Genomic DNA, 12,788 nt, shown 5'->3' with positions numbered 1-12,788 from the left:
AGGCTATTGACCTCCTGAGATCCCTCACTGTTGAGCAGTCTACCATTCTGAATGCAATCCAGGGTGTTGAGAGGCATTTGCAACAAACAAATGCATACCTGGAGGGCATTCATTCTGGCCAGACAGCCCAACAGAGAGCATTTCAGGCTCTGGCCTCAACACTGATGGCAGCCATTGTCCCGGTGTCCAGCCTCCCCCCTCCGACTTCCTCCACCCAGACCCAATCCCCTGTACCTCAGCCTATCCCAAGCACACCATCAGACCAGCATGCACACACATCAACACACGAGTGGCTCAGGCAAGCATAAGCACCACACATCCCACAGGCACTCACACAGGCATCATACCCATGCACACATACCAACATCCACTGCCTCCACTGTGTCCCCCTCTTCCTCATCTCCCTCCTCCCTCCCAGTCTCATCTCCACTCACACATGCATGCACTACATCCTCAGCCACTACCTCCATCACCAGCACGCCCATCACCACACACCGCTCACGTGCACTCTCCACCCCCACCACCATTCACACATCCCCAGTGTCCTGTACCAGTGTGTCAGTAAGTCCTCGTCCCAAAGTACACAAACGCAGGCACACACCCACCCAACAGCCATCCACCTCACAACAGCCTCCAGCCCATGCACCTTCACCCAAATTCAGCAGACGTACACCTCCTACAACCCCTACCTCTACCTCCACTCCCAAACCCCGTCCATCTACCCGTCCCAGTGTGTCTAAAAAACCTTTCATGGCTAACATTGACCTCTTCCCTTCACCTCTCCCCCAGTCCTTCCCCTAGGGCTAGGCTTTCCAGGTCCCAGCCCAGCACCTCATCCACCTCATCCCCAGGCACAGTGGTGCCAGCAAATGCGGGGTCATGGAGTGCGCCAACCATCAGGGCTGCCAGTGTGCCACGGAGCGAGGGCAAGGACATTCTGCCACCTGCCAAGGTAAAAAAGGTGGCCACATCCCGGAGGGAGAAGCAGAAAATACCTGCCAGCAAGGGATCAGGGAAAACGAAAGGGGATAGTGGCAAGACAGCTGCGCCACCATCGAAGGTGGGGAAGGGCCAAAAACTGAAGGGCAGGTCAGGAGAGGGCATGGTGGCACCGACTGCGGGACCAGTGTCACACCTTCTGTCCATGTCAACGCCAACCTGTACGGCGGACAACACCGCCACCTGCACCGCCACAGACCCCGCCGCCAGCACCACCGCCACAGATCCTGCAGCCAGCACCGGCTCCACAGACCCCGCTGCCAGCACCGCTGCCACAGACCCCGCAGCCAGCACCACTGCCACAGACCCCGCAACCAGCACCGCCGCGACTGACACCACCGCAAGCACTGCCATAAGCCCAGCAACGTCCTCAGACAGTGGCACTAACACAGACATGGCTACCATCCCCAGTGGTCAGTCGTCTGAGGCTGGTGGTGAGTTCCAGGACCCTGGGCAGCTTCCATGAAGCATCACTGTCATCACAGTTGTCACCTGCATATGGAATGCGAAGCTGCAGCAGTGTGGGGTATGTTTCTGCCTCCATGGTGTATCATGCTACCTGTACCTCGGCAATCTCGTGGAACACACACCCAGGCGAGTGTATTGTTCTGGCCACACTGCACATGGAGCACTCTGGTCACCAAGCCCCCTCCAGAACCAGTGGAGAAAGGCATCAACTACCTCAGTCTTTGGCAGGATGAAGCACTCTGGGCACAAAGCCCCCTCCAGAACCAGTGGAGTATCAGATCCACTTCCTCAGTCCTTGGCAGGATGAAGCACTCTGGGCACCAAGCCCTCTCCAGAACCAGTGGAGTATCACATCCACTACCTCAGTCCTTGGCAGGTTGAAGCACTCTGGGCACAAGCGCCCTCCAGAACCAGTGGAGTATCTCATCCACTACCTCAGTCCTTGGCAGGATGAAGCACTCTGGGCACAAAGCCCCCTCCAGAACCAGTGGAGTATCACATCCACTACCTCAGTCCTTGGCAGGATGAAGCACTCTGGGCACCATGCCCCCTCCAGAACCAGTGGAGAATCACATCCACTACCTCAGTCCTTGGCAGGATGAAGCACTCTGGTCACAAAGCCCCCTCCAGAACAAGTGGAGACTGTTATCTACTTGAGAGACTGTGGCTTTGCACTCCCCAGGATAAAGCAGTGGCCAAACCACCCACTGGAGAGACTTAAGAGACTCTGGCTTTGCACTCCACAGGATAAAGCAGTGGGCAAACCACCCACTGGAGAGACTTGAGAGACTGTGGCTTAGCACTCCCCTGGATAAAGCAGTGGGCCTGGAGCCCCCTTGTGGAGCAGTGGCATTGTGCATTCATCAGGCTGAGGTGCCCCCCTCCCCCTGAGGTGTCTGTATATTTTCTATGTGATGCCCCTCCAGTGTTCTCTCCGTTTGGAGTCAGGTATCATGTGTGGGCCTCGCCCATGGATTTTGGGCCCAGTGGTCCACAGACAATGATTGGTGCACTATCCGGACTTGTGTACTTGGTGTACATAATTGTATATACTGGATTTTGCATTTTGATAATGATATTTCACATGATTACATTCGTTCAAATCATTTCCTTTTGTCCTTGTGTTCTTCCAGGGGGGTGGTGGGGTGTATATGTAATGTTGCAGCATGTATTTGTGTGTATGGTGTTGTGGGTGGGGGTGGGGGTGGGGGTGTTGCGTGTGTGTGTCACTCTCTTTTCCCTCCCACCTCCCCTGTGTTGTAGGTGCAGTACTCACCGTGGTCGTCGCCGCCGTCGTTGGAGCTCCTGATAGAGGAGCAGGAAGACCATCGCTGGCAGTATCTGCAATTTGGGCTACATGGCGTCCTGGTTCCTCGTGGGGTGTGGAGAGGTGAGTGTTCTCCATTCTGTCTACTGTTTCTGCTGTGTTTTTATTTGTGTTGATTCCGCCCCAGAAAAGGCGGCGGATAGGCGTGTTGTGATAGGATGGGGGGTACATTGTCTCCCGCCTGTCTGTTGGCGGTGTCCGCTGCACAGTTTGTTTGTACCGCCGTGGCGGTCGGAATGTTAAAGTGACTGTCTATGTTGGCAGTTTCCGCCACGGTCGTAATCCCTTTTTTTTCCGCCGGCCTGTTGGCGGTATTACCGCCGCTTTAACACCGACCGCCAGGGTTGTAATGAGGGCCTATGTTTAATTTGTTTTTTGTTGCTATCCCTTTCTGTTTCCAATCCCAGTTATTTTCTCACTTATGTGTAGTATATATGTTTATGCCTGATGCATGAAAAGCATTGTTCTTTCAGTCATGTCTTACTTCAAGTCTGTATTGAAAGGAGAGGGGTATGTAGTATTCTATACTGATGTCATCCTTGACATCAGTGTAGAATGCGATAGGTCGTAAGGTTCTTTGGTGGTTGTAGGAGATTGAGGAAAGAGCTGTTAGAAGGATGGCTGAGCTGTTTCCTCCAATATACTGAAATAAACCTCCGTCTGCTCTTCACTACGGACTCAGACCTCGTTATTACACTATTGTTACCTATAGTTTGTAAGTAAAAGCTTCTTACTTCTTGTCAGTTATTACTTTAGTTTGGAGACAATTTTCCTTGCTATTCCTTTCTGTTCTAGTTAGGTTTTAGGATTTAATACTACCTGCCTTGATTATATTAAATAGTAAAACTTGAAACTCATATGCAGCACATACTTGGGGAGGTATCTCATGGCCCAACAACTAGGCTGCATGAAAAAGCAAATTAAGGAGATTAGACTACTGAACTAGGGATGTTGGGAAATCAGTGTTAGGAGTATGCAGTTTGTTCATTCTCATACTATTTACTATTGTTGAATGATAGTTGTAGTGCCTTCGATTGGAATTGTGGCAGCCCATGATAAACTCTAATCATTCTATGACACAAAGGTGCATGCAGTAGTTTGAGTGGGGGAGCTATGGGAGGGCTACTTGTCATACCTTGAAAGAGTGTATCTAGCAAGTCTGTCATTTTCATAACATTTTTAATATTGCAAAGAACATAAATGCCCTAAAGGTTTGTTTTAGAATTACCTGTATGTTTTATCCACAGAGCTCTAGGCTTTGAGCATGTCTATGAGGGTTTGGGATATCATACCAGCTGTATGTCTTAAACACAAGGGTTACATTTCATTGTATTGCTTTAATTTATTTGGTTCTTCCTACTATATGCAAAGTACTTCAAGATAAGAAATAAAAAAACACAGTTTAAGACACTGGATGGGCATATAGGATATGGCCAAATGTATTTTTACACTCTTATGCATCGGAACCCCTGTCTGCAGGAAATCTTTAGTGGCCCTGTGGTGCAGGAGTTGGCGGCTGATTGCATCTTGAGGCATGGGTGATTTCTTCAGGCAGGAAAGTTTTGACTTGTCATGGAAAGAGTTTTTTAAATATTTAAAAGTGCCTAAATATCTAGCTAAGAAAAGAGATGGGGCTTTGAGTTTTCAGTCTATGGGGGTTATTACAACTTTGGAGGAGGTGTTAATCCGTCCCAAAAGTGACGGTAAAGTGACGGATATACCACCAGCCGTATTATGAGTCCATTATATCCTATGGAACTCGTAATATGGCTGGTGGTATATCCGTCACATTTGGGACGGATTAACACCTCCTCCAAAGTTGTAATAACCCCCTATATCTCTTATGGATCAATTAACAGGGATAGAAAATTGCAAAATCTCCCAGATCTATAGGGAACTAAATGCACTAACCCCGATGATCTAAAACAGCATGCTGATATACGGACAATTAGGTTGGGGTTAGGGCCGGCAGAGCTTCCCTTTTAGAACCTCTGGTATTTGTTAACTCAGTTTTATCACCGGCTAATCTGCAAGCTCAGCATTATAAAACAGTATTCACCCTTTACTATACACCTCTTAAAATTGGGAAATGGGGAGGCTTAGTGGGCACTACATGTCCGTGGTGTAATTCCTGCAAGGCAGATTTAGTCCATATGTTTAGTAGCTGCTCCCCTCAAATCGGTTGTTGGAGGGAAATTTCTAATTGTATCAATACTTGCTTGGGTAGGAGGATGGAGTTAACTAATCAGCTTATTTTGTCAGGGGTGCAAGGTGATAGGGTTCCTAGTCAAGCTCAAAGCTTTATCTTTATAGTCTTGGCCATAGCTCTGCTGTGTATTGTCTCCTCATGGCAGGATAAGGCACCCCCTACCTTTCAAGAATGGTTTACCCGGCTTCTGACAATACTTAATCTGGAAATGGTTCTGTGTTCTAAAAGAGGCAAAAAGTGTAGGCCTACAGGTGAAGTTATATGGCACCTTTCATAGAATGGCAGAATCAGACAGATCCTGGGGAAATGGGAATCAGGCTAGATGGGAGGTAAGGCTTGGGGGAAGTTCACTGTTGGCAAACAATTTTGGATGGGTGGCACATCCTTGTATTGAACTGAATGGAGGATAATGGTCTTTGGGGCATCTCTTCGCAAACTGATGTCCTTTTCCTCTTTTTTCTCACTGTTTTTTTCTCTCTTGCTCCTGAGTTTCTTTATGCGGGAATAGTCCGCTCTCCATCAAGAGGTGTCTATAAGTTTGAGACATGTTGGAAAGTGTTAAGGTATAAGCCTCCTCCTGTAATTGCTGCTCCTGTGGGTGGGGGAGAGTGGCTGGAAAAGGGGGTAGCATTCTATGAAGCTTGGAAACAAAAAGGTTGTTTTGAGAAGTTGGACGGGGGAGTTTTTAAATGTGAACACTGGTGTTTTCTTCCAATGTCTCTTATTTCGTTTTTTCGTTTTTTCCCTTTTTTCCTTGGTATGTGAGAGTTTTTGTCTACATTGAAATTTCAAATACAAATTAAAAAAAATAAGAAGTAAGCTATAGTTGCAACGTCAGACATATTCATAACCAAAAATATTTAAACATTAAAATTGCTTCACTGTCTTTTAGTAATTCTTAGTGCAGTTAAATGTGGTTAGACATGGCCCAAACGGAGAAGGAACAGCATTCCATGTTCATGAATTGACACAGTGATGGACAAGACCTTGAACTGCAGAAGCCTCAGTTCAGTCACTGCTGGGAGGATCACTGGGTTTGCTCTAATGACATAATTTATTTAAAAGTACCAGCTTCAATTGCTCATGTCAAAGTGAAATCCATCATAGAAGAGTTTCTCACACACAGCCTGATCTTCAATTTTCTCACTTAGTGGAACGGATAAGAAGGACAGGAAAAGGATGCAGTACATTTTAATTCCTGTATAATAAAACCCAACATTTGCCTTTGCAATACAAAGGCTTAAATTCAGCTGCAAAAGTCATGGTGCATGTAATAGACATCACCTCTGTAAGGATGAAAAATGGACTTCAAGTTCTAAGAAGATTTTTTTACTCCAATGCTCCTCCCATACCAGTACAAACAACTGCCAAACTGTCAAAACATATAACAGACGTATAACTGTGGTTAGATAGGTTTGTGTATTTCACTATAGAAGTCATACCAAAACAGTAAAGAATAGGTGCTGGACTTGATCAGAAATAAAGTTTTGCAAGTGAGACCAACACCTCTAATCCACTCTAGATGTAACTTTGTTAGAATAGTGTGATATGCACTTTGGGACCTACTTACAACCCCCAAGTCCTTCTGCACATCTTGCAAATAGCAGCTGTCAGACTTTTGAATCTCTTTCACTGAACTGCACTGCTAGAAGACTTTTCTTCCAAGACTCAAAACTGCACTAAGGGAGTCATTCTGACCTCGGCGGTAAAAGGTGCTTACCGCCGGTCAGAAGACCGCCATAACACCGCCGCGGCCGCGGTAAACCGCCACGGTCATTCTGACCCGCAACTGCCAAACCTCCAAAAACCCGACCTCCACAGAAGGCCGCCACACCAATGGCCAGCGAAAAACTGGCGGTGACCAAACCTCCACTGTAACGGCAACAGAAATACGCCCATGCCAATCCGACCCACGAGTCCAGGCGGCGGTCATTCAACCGCGGTATTCCATTGGTGGTACACACCTCTGCGGTCAAAATACACACCCAGCTCCAAAACACAGCCACATTGGACAATTTGAAATACACACACCTGATACACATACAAACACCACTCCCACACATCCAATTAACTATAAAACACACACCCACATCACCCACAAACCCCCACTACTAGAAATTCGGAGAGAAGGCGAGAGACAGAGAGAGAGCACAGCTAACGAAAACCACAACACACAGAGGAACTCAACATCATCACCCACACTACATCCACGCACAAAACACCACACACCACCACACTCATCACCACAAACACCACCCCACACCACTTCCACACCACCCCATGGCACCCCAAAGACACCCCAGGTTCTCGGACGCAGAACTCAGGGTCATGGTGGAGGAAATACTGCGGGTAGAGCCCCAGCTCTTCGGGACACAGGTGCAGCACACCACCATTGCCAGGAAGATGGAGCTATGGCAAAGGATAGTCGACAGGGTCAACGCTGTGGGACAGCATCCACGAAATCGGGAGGACATCCGAAAGCGGTGGAACGACCTACGGGGGAAGGTGCGTCGAGGGTGTCGCGACACAACATCGAGGTACAGAAGACTGGCGGCGGACCCCCACCACAACCCCCAGAAATCACCGCATGGGAGGAACAAGTCTTGAACATCCTGCATCCTGAGGGCCTCGCAGGAGTAGGCGGAGGAATGGACTCTGGTAAGTCTAATCTCAACTACTTCATCCCCCCCACCCACCAGCATGCCAACCCACACCCCCACCCTCACCCCCAACCCCCCATCACACATCCTCCTTGATAATGTCTCACCAGCACAACCCACCAATCCCAACACCAAGGGCTGCATGCCACCACAAACCATGGACACCCATCACCTAAGCATGACCACTGAACATACCCATCCCCCCCACAAACCACCCTCACAACACCTCCCCCAAGGGAATGACAGCACTGGGGGACAAGGGCATCCACACATTGCACGCTATGGCACACACAGAAGCAATAACCATACTCTTATACCCCTGCAGGACCCGAACGCCAACACACCGCCCAGGAGGGTCCAGAAATGTCCATCCCACCCCCAGAACAGGCCCCCAGTGATGACAGCAGCTCTGTCGACCTGGAACCAGATGACCAGCCCGGACCATAGGGGACCTCTGGACAGTCGGTTCCCCTCAGACAGCCACAGGCCACAGCAGACCTACCCCCCTCTGGGAACACCAGCACAGCACCCACCCAGCGGGCCCATGCCTCTGTTACCAGGACAGGTCAAGCAGCGGTGTGTCTACCACTACAGGGCACCCAGGTTAACCCACCACCCAACAACACCAGGGACCTGGGGGCAGTGGTCGTGGGCACACGGTCCAGGGGACAGAGGCCCAGGAACAAAGGGGAACTGGGAGGGCTGCAGTGCGACAGAGGGAGGACAGGCCCAGGGAACCCACTCTCCACGAGGCCCTCACCTCCATCATGGGAGCGTACCACCACTCCCAAGAGACGATGGCGACGGTCCTGGCCAGGTTCCAGGAGATCCAGGCCCTGCAGGAGGAACAGTACATGGGGTTCCGGGAAGAACTCCGCAACATCAGTTCTGCAATGGGTACAATCGTCGTGGCACTCAACCTGATTGTCACCACATTGCGGGACCATGTGGCACCCCAAAGGGCCCCTGTCACTAGCATGGAGGAAGAACAGCCGACCACCTCCGCCGGCGCTAGTGGACAGGAGGCCCCTACACAACAGCAACGGGCCACCCGAACCCCACCCCCTGCAAAAGAAGAACCACCCCGCAAGAAGGGCCTGAGATCACGTAAGAAGACAGAGTAGGATGTCAAGACCCCCGCCATGCAAGGATACCCCCGGATGTCATCCCACTGTCCCACTTGTTCACCCTGTCCAACCTTAAACTGCCCCTGCTCCACCTTCCACAGGCATATGGACAATGCACCTGTGCGACTGAGAGTCTGGACTCTGCCATGGACAGTCCTCCACCATCACCCATCACCGTATTAGAACTATTCCCCAAAATGTGCACTTTAATAAACACACTAATAGCACAAAATTCATCTGGAGTCTGCCTGTTTTTTAAACAAATGTATTTGACAAAACCGTTCAAAATTGTCCAGTTACATTGTGATGACAACATACCACTGTCACACAGCTGTAGTCCATGGGGAAACAAAGCAGAGGTCACGCCGTGGGGCCCACATCTCTGAAATTGGAAGGGAAAGTCACAACTCAGTTACCATTCATTGGGGGGAAAGGTCAGACAGTAGAGACCCAGTAGTCTTTAAGTAATTTTAAAATGCCGGTGTTGATTCTTACCTGTGTGTTACTGAAAATACTGCTGTATCACTGTGTCCCTGTTGTCTGTGTCGTCCTCTTCGTCTTCCTCCTCTTCACTCTCCGCAGGCTCCACAGCTGCCACAACACCAACATCTGGACCATCCTCCTGCAGGAAAGGCACCTGGCGTCGCAAAGCCAGGTTGTGAAGCATACAGCAGGCCACGATGATATGGCACACCTTCTTTGGTGAGTACATTAGGGATCCACCTGTCATATGCAGGCATCTAAACCTGGCCTTCAGGAGGCCGAAGGTCCGCTCGATCACCCTCCTAGTATGCCCATGGGCATCATTGTACCGTTCCTCTGCCCTTGTCCTGGGATTCCTTACTGGGGTCAATAGCCACAGCAGGTTGGGGTAACCAGAGTCACCAATTAGCCACACACGATGTCTCTGAAGTTGTTCCATCACATAAGGGATGCTGCTATTTCGCATGACGTACACGTCATGCACTGACCCTGGGAACTTGGCATTTACATGGGAGATGTACTGGTCAGCCAAACAGACCACCTGGACATTCATCGAATGATAACTTTTTCTGTTCCTGTACACCTCTTCACTCCTGCTGGGGGGGACCAAAGCCACATGGGTCCCATCAATGGCACCAATGACGTTGGGAATATGTCCAAGGGCATAGAAATCACCCTTCACTGTAGGCAAATCCCCCACCTCAGGGAAAATGATGTAGCTCCGCATGTATTTCATCAGGGCAGACAACACTCTGGACAACACCTTTGAAAACATAGGCTGAGACATCCCAGATGAAATGGCCACTGTTGTTTGGAATGATCCACTAGCCAAAAAATGGAGTACTGACAGAACCTGCACTAGAGGGGGAATCCCTGTGGTTTGGCGGATGGGTGACATCAGGTCTGGCTCCAGCTGGGCACACAGTTCCTGTATAGTGGCCCGGTCAAGTCTGTAGGTGAGTATGACATGTCATTCTTCCATTGTCGACAGGTCCACCAGCGGTCTGTACACGGGAACAGCCCTCCATCTCCTACCAAGTCCCTGTGGACGGTGCCTAGGAAGAAGAACATGGAGCACAGAGTCAAGCAACCCACAGGTACGTTCACACAGCTTGCACAGTACACGATTCTCTATGCATTGAATGGCATGTATGAGTGGCAATGCAAGGCCTAGGTATGTGTGACGCAGTACAAATTAAGCGATGTGGGCCCTTGAAATGGCGGCTGCCTGACCTGTGAGGTGCGACAGTGGGATGTGAGGTCAATGCGCTGGCGTGGCACACCGTGGCGGTACGCGGTCGAAGACCGCGGCGCAAAGCAGCATTGGTTAACATTGAACCCTATGGGTTTCATGAGCCAATGACGATGAACGCCGGCGGTCGCGTTACGCACCACAGCGGTACGCACCGCTGCGGCCGTAACCGTCATTTTCTATCTGCTTAATCACTCGAGACCTGATTATCCACAGGAGAGGACCTATACTGCAAGTGTTGCTGTGAACTCGGTCTGGAAGTGACAATGGCTGCTGCAACTGGGGAAAGGGCCCCCGCCTTCACTTCAGAAGAGTTGGAGAAGCTCGTGGACGGGGTCCTGCCCCAGTATGCGCTACTCTACGGTCCTCCAGACCAACAGGTGAGTACACTGGGACCATGCTTAGTGGCCAATGCCTGGGATGAGTGGGGTGAATGAACAATGGAGGGGAGGGGAGCGAATGAGGAATGCATCGCACGACAGATGAGAGCATGTGCCACATGGCAAGGTTGGGGAGGGGGGGGCCACTCACATCGACCATGTATAAAAGTGATGATGTCTCTTTTCCCACCCTGTACATGTCACATAGGTCAGCGCCCATCAGAAGATCGAGATTTGGCGTGCCATCGCCAAGGACGTCCGGGCCCTGGGGGTCCACAACAGACGGGGCACCCACTGCCGCAAGAGGTGGGAGGACATCCGCGGCGGGAGCAGAAAGACCGCCGAGGCTCTGCTGGGGATGGCCTCCCAACCTCGGAGGGGTGCCAGTCGTACCTTGACCCCCCTGATGTCCCGGATCCTGGCGGTGGCCTACCCCGATTTGGATGGGCGCGTGAGGACATCACAGCAGACACAAGGGGGTGAGTACCAGCACATTCGGCTATCTTTGTGCGCAATTGAGGTGCCTGGGTGGGGGAGGAGGGCTGTGGGTATCCCTAGGCCAGGGCGATTTCTGTAGGCTAGGCCCCTCCGTGAGGCATGGCCCTGTGCCCCCGCCCCCCACCTCTGTAGGGTGCCTAGTAAAGCTAGCCATGGACCTGTGTCATCTATGTGGGCAGTTGTCGTCCATAGGCTTGTAGGCCATGTCCCAGTGATTGAGTAGTTTACCCCAAGTACGCAGCGTAGTGCAGTGGGCTTCTGTGTCTGTCCTCTCCGCCAACGGTGTCGCCAATGCATGCACTCAACATGTCTTTATTTCTCCCCCCCCCATTTTCTTTGTCTTCCTGTTCATGTGTGCAATAGCATCATCAGGCGGAGGAGAAGTGGCATCGGTGCACGAGGGAGCTGCATCTCACATTGCCCCGGAGGGCCATGCAACGGACTCCGAGTTCACCAGTGAGACGGAGGGCGAGGGGGGCTCCACAACGGGGACCCGTGCAGACATCAGCAACACCGACACGTCCACGGAAGGGAGCTCCCTTGTGGTGGCAGCAACATCCATGCCCACCGCTACAACAGGTACAGCCGCCACCCAGCGCACCATCTCCGCCCTCCCAGCAGCCCCTCAGCGTTCGGCCCGTGCCCGCTCGGCCAGGAACCCGGCCATCTCCTTCGCCCCATGCACCTCAGGCCCTGCCCCAGTTACCCCTGCTGCCCTCAGTGAGGAGGTCATTGACCTCCTGAGGACCATCATTATTGGGCAGTCTACCCTTTTGAATGCCATCCAGGGTGTAGAAAGGGAGGTGCATTGGAGCAATGCATACCTGGAGGGCCTTCATTCGGGTCAGGCTGCCCATCAGCAATCGTTCAACGCTCTGGCCTCAGCTCTGACGGCAGCCATTGTCCCTGTCTCCAGCCTCCCTCTTCCAACTCCCTCCACCCAGTCCCACTCCCCTGTTCCTCTGCCTATCCCATCCACACCTACAGACCAGCCTGCACACACCTCAACACCCAAGGGCAGCTCATCCAGACATAAGCACCACAGATCACACAAGCATTCACCCAAGCAACATCCAGATGCAGACATGCCAACAGCCACTACCTCCTCTGTGTCCCCCACCTCCTCGTCTCCCTCCTCCCTCCCTGTGACGTCTCCACTCACACCTGCATGCACACCACCATCAGCCAGTACGTCCATCACCAGCACACCCTCCAGACCAGTCCGCACACGTGCAGTCACTACCCCCACTGCCATTTACACGTCCCCTATGTCCTCTCCCAGTGTGTCTGTCACCCCCTCTTCCAAACCACACAAACGCAGGCAGGCACCCACCCAACAGCCATCCACCTCACGACAGCCTCCGTCACAAGCACTTGCACCCAAA

This window comes from Pleurodeles waltl, chromosome 4_1 (assembly GCF_031143425.1).
Source record: "Pleurodeles waltl isolate 20211129_DDA chromosome 4_1, aPleWal1.hap1.20221129, whole genome shotgun sequence".
NCBI classification, from domain to species: Eukaryota; Metazoa; Chordata; class Amphibia; order Caudata; family Salamandridae; genus Pleurodeles; species Pleurodeles waltl.
Note: the sequence above shows the minus strand (reverse complement) of the source record.